This window comes from Euprymna scolopes, chromosome 7 (assembly GCF_053919585.1).
Source record: "Euprymna scolopes isolate OS-2025 chromosome 7, ASM5391958v1, whole genome shotgun sequence".
NCBI classification, from domain to species: domain Eukaryota; kingdom Metazoa; phylum Mollusca; class Cephalopoda; order Sepiida; family Sepiolidae; genus Euprymna; species Euprymna scolopes.
In genome coordinates, this window is record NC_136488.1 from 123,802,958 (window position 1) to 123,818,401 (window position 15,444).

A 15,444-nucleotide genomic window follows, 5' to 3' on the forward strand; every position below is an offset into this window, starting at 1 on the left:
TTTAAAAACCAACAAATACGAGATTTCTTACAAAAAGAAATCTAAAAGCCCTACAAATCAGAAATATATATCACCGAGTGATAAAAAAAAATTAATAGAATATATTTTATTTTCTTTGTTGGAAAGACAATTAAGTATGTCAAACTATTTACAATGTTTTCTTTTTCAAATTAATTTTACACGTGTGCCCAAAAACAAAGAATACATAAAATATTTGGTTTTAAGATTGAATAAAATTCTTTTTTTTTTTCAATGTTGTTCGATTCGTTAATTGCTATTATAAAAATATATACTCCAATATATTACATATGAAAAAAGCCATCAAAAGTTTAAATTTACCAAAAATTCTAGATATTTTTTGAGAAGTCAAAAATATGTAAATATTAAAATCTTTAAATATAGAAAACAAAAAGGTAGAATATTCATTTATATATATATATATATATATATATATATATATATATATATATTCTAATTGTTATTAAAATATTAAGAAATTAACTAACTTTTTTTTTGTAATGAAAAAAAAAAAGAAAAAAAAGTGTTATTTTTATCACAATGGGTTCAAAATTCGCTTCTCTATTTTTTTTTTTTTTTTTTTTTAAATACTCTTGGAGCAAAGTTCTTAAGAGCATATGTTGATTGGTTCAGATGAAAACACAAAGGAAGAAATTTTGATAGATTTTAAAACCGATGGAGGAATGTTCATATTTTTACAAATATAGCAAAAAGAAAGAAAACATAACAATATTGCAATTTCCATTGGCTCAAATCCCAAATAAGCGAAATGTTTTAAAAAATAAAATAAATAAATTCAGAAGGCAAATAGAAAATGTTACATTTTTTTAATCGTCAAATTTTACAATCTTTAACGAAAACAACAATAAAAGAATCAATCGAACAATAACAAAAAACGAAGCAACTATATGACGAATACAAGCATTTGCACTCTGTGATTATTGGAAACTACTTGGCAGTGGTTTATTAACTAACAACAGAATGCCCCCAAAAGACTTTTTTCTTTTAATTAAAAAAGTTTTTGTTAAAAAGACGATAAAAATAGACAAATTAAAGATGCACAAACAAAATACTCAATTCGAATTGAACAACAATATTATTTTTAGTTGATTATTTATTGTTGTTATAATATCATCATTATTATTATTTTACTCCGCTTAAAGAGAAACTCCCCAATATTTATTTTCTTTTTATTAAAAACTACTTCTCGCCTTTATTTTACATCTCGTATGAATACATCATTTTAATTTATTCGAATGCTTATGAAATAAAACCAGCAAACATTGCCTAGCAAAACAGAAATTAGAATCGAAGAAAAAAAAACAGATTCCCACAGATTTTCTGAAAATAAAACCGCACACAAATATTTAAAAAAAAAAAAAAATTAATTGTATTAAATTACATAACACATAATAAAAAAATAATGAAATATAATAATGGTAAAAATACCATGTTACAATATCGAAATAATCCACATACAACCGAATTACATCATTACTTGTGCCGACTGTTGTTGGTTGAGTCATGTAGGTTGTTTTTAGCTTTTTCTTTATTGTTAAGAGAAAAAAAAAGATTATTAAATTAGTTATTAGAAAAAGAAATTAAAAAAAAAAAAAAAAAGAAATATCGATTTTAAGAGCGCCTAAGTTTTAATATCTAAAGACAACGAATTGGGTCATTATTTTTGTGATTTATTTGTTTGTTAGTGGAAAGGAATTTTGAAAGGACGAATACTGCTGTTACTACTGCAACTCTTGCTAACAAAAAATGGATCGCTTTGTATATCCCAATTATTTACTGTATTTTATAATTTATTCGGGGTTTAAATGTTTTACACGTGTTTTTTTTATTTTATTTAAATACTCTAAATCGAAAAAAAAATGTCCTTTATTTTTGTAAGTAAAAGAGAATAGTCTACATTTATATTAAAAAAAGAGTAAAGATATTTTTCAAATATCAATTAAAATACGCAACATAAAAAAGTTAAACCGTTTTGTTTACCACCTCATAATGAATAATGGTTTAATTTTAGTAGATTTACTTTAAATATTATTTTTATAATATAGCATTTTTGATGTTTTTATTTGGGAACTCGAGTTTGTTCGTTTTTTTGTTGTTTTTTTTTTTTTCATTTACGTTCAGAAAATGAAATCACTTCAAATGTGTCATAAACGACGAATGTTTACAAAAAATCAGTTTCAATAAAATTAATCAATTTCAAAAATAAAGTAATTTAGGAAATGAATCATGTTTTGAAAGAAAATCTTCCATATCGCTCAAGAAAAAGCGGAGATAATCTCTCTCTCTCTCTCTCTCTCTCTCTCTCTCTATGCAAGAATGTTTTGTACTACGGCAACCATATGCAATTTCATCTCTCATTCTTTAGTCACTGCCTGAAAAGAAACTCCTTTTCAAATCAGCTTTTCTTAAATAAAATCATAATGAATTACTTAGAAACAAACACACACACACACACATATATATATATATATATATATATATATATATATATATATATATATATTAGCTTTACTTAGTAAAACCTATATATGCATGGAGGTAGGTGGGGGCGACGTTACTATTAGCGAGATAAGTTAGTTTAAAGGAAATATAAGAAATTAGTTAAAGACAATTTTCTTTGGTTTATCTCCTCATCTGTTTCGTAAAAAAAGTAATATTTAATAAATTTAGCATTTTTAATTCCATCGTTATTGATTAACTAATTACGCAATTATTAATAAGCTAATAAGAGGTTAAACATCTATTTGTTAACGGACCCCTTATTACTTTATTCACAACTAATAATTACGGAACTTAACATTTATTATAACTTATATTTAATGTTACATTTTTAACGCAAAATACGTCAGAAACGAGTAGGTAAATTAAAAATAATCTTGGACTAATTTGTCAACTGTATTTCTTTTAAATTAATTTATGTCGCCAATAGTAAAGTTAACTGTATATATATATATATATATATATATATATATATATATATATTAGGTAAGTTTCTTTCTAAAAATAAACAATGTTCGCTAGTTTTATAAATTTTATAGAAGTCCTTCAAGCGAAAAGAAAACTAGTTTTTATATGAAATAAAAAGACCTTTTAGAAAAAGAAAGAAAAAAGTTAGCCGCCTAAAAATAAAAGTTCGGAATTTTCGTTCTTTTTCTCCCTTATTAATTTTTTAGGGGTTGGGGTGATAACTTAAATTCAAAAAATGTATCGAATGCAACAATAAGCTGTTTATCATTGAATAAGTCGAACCAATAAACATGGTCTCATCAATAATATTTATTCAAAACTGCAACGGTCTCTCGTTTTTCAGGTTTTCTAGTAAATGAAGTCTTCAATAAAATGAATACACTTGTTTGCCAGAGTGCCAGACAGAAAAACACGGAGATTTCACAAATACACACTCTAAATATAAGAATGTATAGACACAGGTGTAATCTATAATAATCCAATTGTTAGATCCCTGTTTCCGCAAAAATAGATAAGAAAAATGAAGGTATGTTTTACAATCCTCATAGATTAACAATATAGCAAAATAAGTTACTCTTCTACCTAACTGAAGAAGTTTTTAGTGGTTTTAATTACTTTAAAACGTTTATCTGTTTCGAAAAACAGTGTCGAGCGAGCGCTACGTGAGAACAAGAAAAATAGTCGCGAAATGACACCTAAATATGTAAAGGTTTGGAGATGACTTAAAAATAAAACAAAATACTGTTAGAAACCAGTCTAATAATTGTCACGATAACATATATTGGATGGGCTTCTGATATTATTTTGTTGTATTTCTATTTTTACGTAATTTTCAAAACTTTAAATATTTAGGTGTTAATCCGTGGTCATTTTTTTATTGTTCTCACGTAACGCTCAATACTATTTTTCGAAGCAAATAAACGTTTAAAAGTGATTAAAACCACTAAATACTTATTCAGCTAGGTAGAAGAGTAACTTTCCTGTCATTTATTTCTCAGATGTTTTTTTTTTACCACTTATTAGAATCTTTGTGGATTATAAAACATACCTGGAAATGTTAAATAGAGAACATTCCAACAGACCCATTTATTACAAAACAAATTTAAAAACAAAAGAAAATAGATTATTTTAGCTTGCACTGAAAAACTGAAAGAAAAAAACTCATTAGGAGGAAGTGATTTCAGTTGTCTAAAAATATCAGCAAAACTGCTTTTATTTATACTTCTTTCCTTTTGCAAAAGAAAAAAGAAAAAATATACATCGCTTGTAAAGGTAGAGAGAGGTGATGGGGAGGGCACAGCTCATCGAGGGGTTTTATTTCGTCGTCTAGAGAGGGAAAAAAGCGGTCGAAGAAGACAGCAATGAGAAAAAGCACTAAACAGCCTTTGGCTGTGTCAACAGTGAAAAACTATTATAGAAACCTCCATTTTTTTTCTCTTTTCAGTGTCATCGCATCTCTTTCAACTCGTACGAATGAAACCATGAAGTAAGCAATTATAATAACCTGAATATTGCGTGATATAACTTGCGCTTGGTTTATTAATAAGGATTGATTATATTGTAGTTTTTTAGCTTTACAGTGGATGATGCCATTGAAACAACACAGCTTAGCTAATTTGGTTAGAGTAATAGCTAATTGTTATTATCATAGTTAATTATTAGCTATGATAACAAATTAGCTATCATTTTATAACAATTTGGAGTATATACAAAATAAGGACCGTGTTGAAACATTTAGAAACCTATTCTTAACATGCGAAGAAAAGAGCGTTTTGTAACCATTATGTACTTTCACCTAACAATTTAATAAACAAAAGATACTGTAAAAATTGAATTTGAAAATCCTATCTAAAAATAATACAGTCCGTATTCTGCATAAGTAAAGAATCCAATTTGGTTAAATAAATAGTTTATTGATTAAGTTACGTGAACCTGAACCACTGTTATAAAACTATAATTTGATTAAGATAATTTTTCAATGGCAATCATAATAAGGTTAAAAACTTCAAGGTTTATTCGAGAGCAGTGTAGATTTTATTATAATTGTATTCAAGTTCAAAAATTTCATTTTGCTTTTTGTCAAGCAGGTTTTTGGTAACTATTCAATATAGCATTAAAATGTCATTTCCATTTCAGTTTTTAGCAAATTGACAAGAGTCCAATAATTATTGACAGTCAAAATTGGGAAATGAATAAACTGATCCCATTTTTATATACAGCCAACAGCCACTGCATATTTGATGACGTCACAATTTCTGGGCCCGTGAGGATTAATAGTTGTTTTGCTTTTATTTTATTCTAGCTTCTTTGCGGATTTTTTTTTTTGGGGGGGGGGGGGCTTAAATTAAAAAAAAAAAAAAAAACACTTCATTGAATCATTTTATTTATTTATAACCCTTTTAAAACTTAGCAAATACTGATTACGACAGCTTTTTTTTTAAAAGACTGAACGGTAACCGAACCGACACCGCTATTGATAAGTGCGAATAGAACTATCGATTACAGTTCAATAAATACAGATCTATTATTAGGTTAGTTAACAAAGCAACTGGCTGGGTTTCGAGAAGAAAAGAATTATCTAACTAATGAAATGTCTATAAAGATTGATTTATGTCCCCTTGAAAATTTAGATATACAGTTCGAGAGAGAAAGAGTTCACAACATTCAACAGTATTTATGTTTCGAATTCGGCAAGGTTACCGGGAAGAAACGATCTTAAAGAGAAAAGTAATATTTTAAAATGTACTTCAAGAGATCTTTAAAAATAATAATAATAATGATAAAGCGCCTTTCTACGCTTCTTTGTATTCGACCTTTAGCGAATATCATAAAAATATTTCTTCATGCAACAAAGAGAAGAAGGTGGCGTTTCTATCACTATTTATTTATTTATTTTATTTGAAGGTGGCGTTTTACTGATGGTACGTGATAAAAAAAAAACATACACACACACACAAAGGTTAGCAAATTAAAGACTGGATGTGCAGGATGAATTTTTGGCAATCCGGCATATTAACTGATTCTAATCATTAACTTAAAGCAGAACAAGACGGTGATAGCGTAATTTTGATCCCCTGATGAAAAAAGTTTTCATATAAATGTTTATAGTCTCACATTTTCTTGGTGCTAACGCAGAGAGTGATCTGCGCTATTTTTTTAAATCGTATTTCCACGTTTAATTAAAGTGTTTTTTTTATTTATTCAATTGTTAGGTTAAAGTAGGTACAAAACACCCCCCCATGTTAAGAATGGCTTTTAAAATAATAACGTTATTATTTCAGCACAGATCACTCCCTGCATGAGTACCATATTCTTTAAATAGAAGAATATCCGTAAACTTTTTAAAAAATGTTTATTTACTTTTATGAATGTATTTTTTTTCTTTTTCAAATATAAATGTTTACTTTGATATTTTAGATATAGACATTTTCACAGAAATTAATGAATAACTTCAGTTTCAAAAAATATTTTAAAATTTAAACTACATAATACGAATCCAGTAACTGATATTGCCGAAAAGAAAAAAAAAAAAAAAAAAAAAAAATTTAATCGGTGGCGCGAAAGAAATTCCTGGAGTTAGCTGTGGAAATTTTTTGAGCTTGAAAAAGAAAATGTAAATCAAATTATTTAAAAGACAATATTTTTTTAAATTGTGCGAAAATAAACATTTATTTGAAAATAAAAAATAAAATAATTTAAATGTATCTATGTGTAAACAATAACATTCATGAAAGTAAATAAACAAATATATTTAAAGTCAATACGGAAAAGAAAATTTGTTTGATCTCCGTTTGTTTTTTTCTTTGGAAATTTTTTTTTTTTTAATAAAAAAACACAAAAAAAATTTATTTCAAGTCTAAAAATTTGGGGGTATTGAAAACAAAATGAAATAGAAAAAAAAGACATTACTGCAGATTTTATTTTGGAATATCATAACATTTATTAGATTGGTTTCTATCAGTATCTTGTTTAATTTCCGATTTTTGTATGATTATCCGGGGTCCAAATGGTTGTAATGAAACCGACATTGGGTGGGGGTGGGCTCAGACTTGACACTATTGTTTCAAAGTAAATAAATGCTTTAAAATAAATTAAAACACGAAACAATTATCCAGGTAGTTAGAAGAGCATTTATTTGTTGTATATTTTTTCAATCCTTTTTTTTGTTTTATTAGCTATTGTAAAAAAAAAAAAAAAAAAATTTATATATATATATTATTTATTTATTTTTTTTTTTTTGGTGTCTCTGGACATCTTGTTAGCATTCCTTTGAGCGAATAAAGGGAGTCTTCTTGTGTTCGAATCTTGTCCTGAAGATCCCTAACTTCACTCCAACTTTCCGATTATCCCTAACTTCACTCTAGCTTTGATGATTTTTTAGTTTCGTCCAAAATATTGCAAATATCGACCGAAATGGTGATTATTACTCTATTTGACAGTCTAAACGCTTCCTAATTCCCAGAGCCACGAAGTAATTCATTCTTTCCTTTAAACTATTAAGATTATTAAAACGATTTCGTATTCATATTATTTTTATGTTTTATTTTGCCTTATTGTATTTTGATTTCAATGCATATTAAGTTAATAGTAAAAAAAATAAATGTTACGTTGATACGAGAAATACAATTTTATTATTATTTTAGAAGAAATTAAAGCGCATGTTTTTAGTCTTAGTTATGTCACTTCAATAAAACAATTTTTGTTTTATTGAAATTAAGAGTACTCACGTACAATAAGGATAGTATTATTTTATTTATTTATATATATATATATATATATATATATATATATATATATATATATATATATATTAGGATTTTGAAGTCAAATTCAATTTTTACGGTATTTGTTGTTAAACTGTTAGATGAAAGTACAGAATAGTTACAAACCGCCTCGGCGCCTCCTCTCCCGCTTGTTAAGAATGGGTTGCTATATAATAACATATATTTCAGCAGCACGATGTTTATTCTACACAAGTAAGTACTAAATTAAGAATTATAATTTAAAATTTTCATCTTTAATCAGATTTCATATATTGTATTATAATGTTAAAATTATTTTAATGTACAAATTAAGAAAAGATTTATATTGTATATACAACTTTGTCGCATAAAGCCGACAAAAAAAAAACAAAAAAAAAACAATGCAATCAAATTATTTTTTCCATGAGTAATATTGAATTGAAGAAAAAAAACGCATTTTAATGATGTATTCACATTTAAAATAAAGCCCACGCATGGGTAGATTTTATAAAATAAAATTTTAAATTTCAAGTAACTAAAATATTTAGAAAATTTAAACGAAAATATTTTACAAACGAATAACTTTTCAAAATTAATAACATTTTGGCACTCATGCAAAGAGTGATCCGTGCTGAAATAATAACGTTATTTAAAAAGCCATTAGCACCAACATTTTATATGATAAAAATATAAGAGATTTAAGATTTGTTAAAAATGAATCGAGACATAGTCAGTTCCGAATATTTACGGAGAATCCCGTTCCAAACCCGGAAATGGTAAAATCAATTTACGATTTGAACTATGCGAAAAAAAAAAAAAATTTAAAAAGGCAGACGACGCTAAGCATGCCTAAAGTTCGGATCACTTTTTCAGTTCCTTAAAAAAAAAAAAAAAAAAAAAAAAAAAAAAAGGTTCCATTGAAATCGTAAACGATTTCGGACATTTCTAAAACTGATTTTAACTGAAATCCTCTGGGTGAATATTTATAAGTACCAATTAATCCTAAAAAGAAAAAAAAAAAAGTCCAATTCATGTTTTCGTTTTGTATCAAGTGTAAAAAATTAGAAGCATACACGTGTAAGTCATTAAACAAATTATCGACCATTGAAACGATAGAAACTGAATTGATTTTTCAGAAAGCTTAGTTTTATAATTCAAAAATGTTCTGCCCTTTTACCATTTCTCGAAGAAAATGCCGGAGAAATAAAAATATTAGTCATCTCCAAGAGATGTCGAAAGCATTCAGCAGCTTTTGAGTTATTTTCTACAGCATTACATCCAGGCGTCATCTCCGTGTGTAAGCGTGTCTGCGTGAGGTATCTATAAGTAAAGGTTGTGTAATCACCAACCGCATCTCTCCTGAACTGACATTGTTCCAGAGTGAAGATAACTGGAAAGTTAGAATAAGCAAGAATCGTGTTCTTTCGAAAGGTTTCATTCTCTTAGATGAGTGACCAAGGTTTGAGAATATGTCTTCTATCCTACTTTTTATAAACCATAGATGGAAAATGGATATTACGCAATGTTTTGTTTGTTTTTGTTATTGTTAATTTTTTTTCCTTTAAAGATTGTAACGCTGCCAACATTGCCCTGCTTTTTATTGAAATCAACCGAGAGCTCTTTTTAGTATCCTCGCTGTTGAACAGACAATTGCACCAAATAAAATAAGGCAAAATTAAAATCAATTTGGAAAAAAGAAAAATTAGAAACAATGTAAATATGACTATTTTGAATTGTTGGTGCTAATGCAGAGAGTGATCCGCGCTATTTTTTAAATCGTATTTCCACGTTTAATTAAAGTTTTTATTCAATTGTAAAGTTAAAGTACAGAATAGGTACAAAACACCCTCCCGTCCCCATGTTAAGAATGTCTTTTTAAATAATAACGATATTATTTCAGCACGGATCACTCTCTGCATGAGTACCGAATTGTTTTCCTCTGAGCCTTCCCTCCATCCAGCAATATATATTAGCCCGGGAAACGTTGGATTATTATATTTGATATTTCCACTCGCTTGATTAAGCTCTAAAAGCGAAGTATAATTACACCATCTTTTCTGTTCTCGGTTAATGAAGCAGAAATCCTTCTAAACTGAGGTAATTTAGATTTTTGTTATAATCTGAGTGACCCTTGTAAGGGAGCTGGATTTTTCCCATATTAAAAACTGAATTCGTGTCTAACTTTACTCTCGTAGGAAGGCAAATAAATATGCTCAATGAATCAAATTACTGACTAAAAAACAAAAAAAAAACTACTCTAACTTCAAAATTGTTTTTTTTTTTTTTCACATCTATAGAAGGTTACAATTTATTTAATTGCGCTTTTTTAAATTATTTATTCAAAGTAAACAATATGTGCGACATTTAAGAAAAAGTTCATTAAAATTCGTTTAAATCTCGTCTATCATTCTTTTAATAACTTTTATTTATTATTTTATTTATGTTTTTTTTTTGTGGACCTGAACGAGAATCACCCCCCCCTCCTATATATTAGTGTTCTATCAATAATAATATATTGAAAATTTTGCAAAAGAACCGAAAGCCGTGCTTAACATGGGGAGAGAAATTCTCGTTTAGGTCCGCCTTTTTTTTTTTTTACTTCAATGTATGGAGAATATTCAAACATCTATATTTTTTAATGCGATTCATAATTTTGAAAAAATCAAATCATTGCAGAATGAAAAATTAATTTACAAGTTTTTTTAAAATATATTTTGGACTTTGTTAAATTTCAAAATTCGGTACTCGTGCACTTATTGATCATTGTTGAAATAATAACGTTATTAATTAAAAAGCCATTCTTAACATGGGGAGGAGAGGGTGTTTTGTACCTATTCTGTACTTTAACCTTACAATTGAATAAACATATGCAACTTTAAACTTGGAAATACGATTTTAAAAAATAGCGCGGATCAGCAAGTGCATTCAATAGCACCCCAAATTCTTTTAAAAAAAACAACTGAATAAATAATTCTATTAAAAATTAAGATTTTATTTAAGAAATTCAAATATATCAAAGAAAACTATGCAATAGACATACATTACACAACATATTAGATAGAATTTTTCTTAATAACTTAAAATAATTCGATGAAAAATATCACGTTAAGTTCATAGTTTTAAATTTGTAAGATTTCAATCTTGTTTTATCCATAAAGAAATGAAAAAAACCCATGAAAGGACAAGATAAACCAACAAATAAACTATGGACATAAAGTCGGTGATCATTTTATATATGGGTTAGATTATAATTTGTACACTGACTTCATGTTCACAAGGCATTATGGCTGGTCAGCTTTTTATGAACTAAAAATTGCACAACGAACCAGACAGACGATCATGAAAACCAGTGTTTAGTGAAGCTAATTCTTTACATAATTTCAATAAAATTATTTTTTTTAATAGTAAAAAATATTTTAAGAAATTTAAAGATTTTAATTTCATTATCGTTTTTAAGTAAGTGACGTACATTTTCAGTGTCCCAAATTCTCTTTTCAAAAAGACGGTCAATTGGTTTGTAGTTTGAAAATTACATTGAAATTTAAGATGCCGTAACAAAATAAACATTTTAAACAATAAATTTAATATCGTTTGCTTTTTTTTTTTAGACAACTGTAATATTTTTTAGTCAAGTTTGAAATTTCATTCTTTCGTCATTTCCTGTGTTAAGAGAGAGTCCTCCTTCTCTCACCAATTAAAGTTAGCAAAACAAAACAAAAAAGAATTAATATTTTCCGTATTTTTATTTCTTAAATAGCAATATGATTTTAATTTAACAAATAAAATAAGCGTATAAAAATGCTTTTTTTTTTTTTCAAGAGAATTTGGGACGCTGAAAACGTACACAAACCAGTTTACTTATGAACAGACAGCAAATTTTGTTTACATCTTAGCGAGATTAAGATCAGAAAAATTACATTTTCCTTTCGAGTATGTGTTTTCCATTGGCTGTAAAAATGTATATATTTGAGATCTATGGGCGTCTGAAATGGTTAAAACGCAAAGAAAAGTGTCTAAAATGGCCTTTTTTTTTCATCGACTAAATTTTCTCTCCATACAATATGGCTACTACCGACAACGTTGATCTTTTTTTTTTCCTCTCTCGAATGGAAGAATAAGATTTTGATCCAACGATGAATTATCTTCAACAGTTTTCCCCGCCCAAAAATTAGATTAAATATTTTCTCCTATTTTTTGTTTTAAAGATTTAATTATTGAAGTAATATAATATAAAATGAGTGACAAATTAAACCTATATTTTTCATTTTTTTTTTAAATTGAATCAGAAATGACTATGCAAAAAAAAAAAAAAAAAAAACGTAAACAAAAATAAAAAAAAAAGAAATCGTCCCAAGTTTTTCATATAAATATTATCGATTTTTAAATAGTTAAAAGTCGGGATTTTATTTTTTTTCTCCAAATAATTTAACGTTTGGGTGACCGAAACACAACAACCTTGTCAGACAAGGTAAAAACTACTAGGAAATCAAACACTGACCAGCCAGCCATAATGCAATATGGCCATAAAATCAGTAACCACTTTATAAACATGTTTAAGTAGAAATTTGATCACAGACTTTATGGCCACTATGCATCCTATGCTATAACCTTTTTAAAACATTTGCAGCTTTATAAGAAGAGTACATAAACATGGATTTAGCTAAATTATATGGAGGTGATTTTACTTTATAGATCTGGATAAAAACAAAAACTTTAGCTGATGTCATCAAAAAAGTTTATAGAAACAAAGAAAGATTAATAAAATTAAATGTCTTTATGGTTGTTCAATAGCCTGAGAGACGGAGACAGCAATGGATGATGGTGGTTTTTCAAGATAAAAGGTAACAATTTTCGTTAATTATTTTTGTATTTTTTTTTTTCTGTTTATCGTATTTAAACAATAGACCTTTTTTTATTATTAATTTGTATCTGAAAAAATACGTATATTTAAAAAAAAAAATTTTAATCGGTGATATAACATATCAACAAATAATAAGCAACAAACATGTTTGTGTATGTCAGGTTTTTAAAATCAAGTGAACACAAAATCCGGGATCAGTTTTACTAATTTTTCAACAAGAAAACTGATCACTCACTTTATTCATTTATTTAAAAACAAAATATCTTACCTGTATATCAGAAGAAACATCCAATAATTGAAGATTTTCCCTCGTAAAGATAAACATAAATGAATTTTTTTTTAAATTCCCATTAAAAAAGATTTATGACTGGATTTATATTTCTGTATGTTTTCTCGTTGACTTTTTTGTTTTATTGCTTTTAAAAAAAAATAAAAAAGGGGAGGGGGGTAAAAATCTGAGTCAAAATTATTTTTACTTATTTTTTTAACATTTAAATAAAAATTAAAAAAAAAAAAAGATTGTTTTAATCCACCCCTTGAACTACCATTTTTGTCTTTTTCTCCCTTTTTTTATTTATTTTACTTTAAAAAAATTTCTGAGATGTTAAGTTTATTGCAAGAAAAAAAAATCTACTTTTCTTTTTCTTTTTTCAAATTTGTTTTCCTTTTCTTTTCCAAAAATTTGCAGTATATATTAATTTTGATATCCTTTTCTGTCCACTCTTCTTTCTTTCACTCTTTTAAAGGTAATAATTCCATGCGATGCCGAGATGATGAAAGAAGATAATAATGTCGATGGTTTGTAGTAGAAAATAGCAGTAATAGTATTAAGGAGTTTTTAGAGAAATCTATTTTCACTCTTTGCTCATTTGATTCAAATATATATTGCTATTTTTCTTTCGGGCCTTTTCCTTTCTTTTTCAAATACTTATATGTAACTGTACTTATCATTATTTAAAGCCCTATCTCCTTGTTGTTATTGTCGGTATTTGATCACACCATAAACAATAACGGCGCCAAAATAAAAAAAAGATTCCTTGTTCGAACGTTGGACTTGTTTCTCCTTCCGCGCACGACTCTCCACCTAAAGATCTCCCTCTCTCTCTGTATTTACTACTCACTCTCTATACAAAACCTTAGATCACTCTCTCTCTCTGCCTCTCACTCTTACCTTTATTTATTTTATTTTATTTTTTATCAACTCCCTCACAAACATCACACTTTCTATATCTTTTCGTTTAATTTTGTCTCCTTTACTTCCTTCTGTATCTCTATTTTAATTCTATTTACACTTTTTTTTTAAATTAATAAGACTTCGCTTTATTTCCTCTTTAAAGAAACCATTCTTCTACATTTGACGTAAATTATGTATTTTTCATAACCAAAATCAGTTAGACATTAAAAAAAAATGCATTTATTTAATTTTTTGAGGTTTATTTATCATTGTCACTTTGCTTTCAGTTTCTCTCTTAAATCTTCCAGAAATATTTTTCTTTAACCTGACTCACCGACTTGCAATTGCTCTGTTTAACTTTTTTTCTTTTCTTTTTTTTCGGAAATAAAACTTTTTATTTAAAAAAAAAAAAATCATTTATTTTCGTCTTCAAATTTTTACAATTACATAATGTATTTTCTGTCATCGAGTTGAATAAATAAACAATTTAATCATTTTTGTCTGTTTTCAGCCAAAGGAAACCTTATTGTTTATCCCTCAATCGTAGTGATTTTTTTTTTTTCATTTTCTTCCCTCGTCCTAACCTTATTTTATCTCTACTTTATTCTTTCTTCCGGTCTTTTTCTTTTTTCTCACTGTTGTTGAATGAATCCCTCTTCAATTACATTTTTTTTACATTAATTCTTTTCCAAAATAAACAATACTTTAAATAACAACAAAAAGGCTTTTTATTATAGCTAGACAGAATTTTATTGAGATTATTGCTCCAATGTACATTCATTTCTCTTGATCTTATTTGTTCTATATAAATTCTGTTTATATTTATTCGCTCTCTCAGCATGAATATTAGTTAGAAAATCCGGTCTGTACTATTTGTACGCCTTTTTTCTTCTCCTCTCCCTTCTGCCCTTTTTACTCTCTTATAAAGTCTTTGTCTATCTAACGTCTTCCTTCGTTTGCTGACAACCGCTTTCCCACTACCCCTCTCTCTTTCCTTACTCCTACCCAATGTTCTATTTACTCCTTCTTCTCTATCTACATTTTGTTTACTCACTTTTCTTTATTCTCCTACTCTCTAATAAACTCTACTTTATTTCTTTAGTTACGTCTATCTCTCATGTGCCCTCTCTCTCCACCTTTATGTTGATTATTATGTCACTCTTTCTTGCCGCTTTGATAAATTTTTCTTATTCAAATGTGATACATTTTCACGTTCTTTTTAGTCTATCTTTCTGTCTGTCGCCTACTCCCTTACAATGTCATGCAATCTATTTGACTTCCTTTATTCGTTCTTTTTAACCTTCCCTCTAATGTTGTTTATTCTATCCATCCCATCGTGTATTCGTCTTTTCTTTAATCGTTATCTGGATACACCTAAATTTTATTTTATCTTTTTCCCCCCACTCTTATTTTTGAATTCCCCTTTCTCTTTCTAATAATTAACGTTCTCTTTATAAAGAAAAATACTCTCTTCACTCTTAACAGTTTCTTAGTATCTCTCTGGCTGGCTTTGTTGATTCATGCTTTTCACCGCCTATGAACTCCCATTTGCTCTTATTCCAGCGTTCCATTATTTTTCTTCAGTATTTTTCTTGTCATTTCTTCAACGTTTTTACTATTATCTATTCCTCAACTGTACATGTGTATAGTTTTTCCTTTTT

At 27.4% G+C, this 15,444-nt stretch overlaps 2 protein-coding genes across 11 annotated transcripts in view; one reads left to right on the forward strand and one right to left on the reverse strand.

Annotated features, from left to right (window-relative positions):
• The window catches only part of LOC145279918 (nipped-B-like protein), a 480,085-nt gene extending 466,411 nt beyond the window's left edge, over positions 1–13,674 (reverse strand). For 6 of the 10 annotated variants that reach the window (XM_080131479.1, XM_080131478.1, XM_080131476.1 and 3 more), the window contains exon 1: positions 12,878–13,674. The gene's annotated coding sequence lies outside the window, so the exon portion shown is untranslated. The remainder of the gene's footprint in view (positions 1–12,877) is intronic. The other 4 variants (XM_080131485.1, XM_080131484.1, XM_080131481.1 and 1 more) reach the window with 3 other exon arrangements.
• The window catches only part of LOC145279920 (sterol carrier protein 2-like), a 137,129-nt gene continuing 134,247 nt past the window's right edge, over positions 12,563–15,444 (forward strand). The window contains exon 1 of the mRNA XM_080131487.1: positions 12,563–12,589. The gene's annotated coding sequence lies outside the window, so the exon portion shown is untranslated. The remainder of the gene's footprint in view (positions 12,590–15,444) is intronic.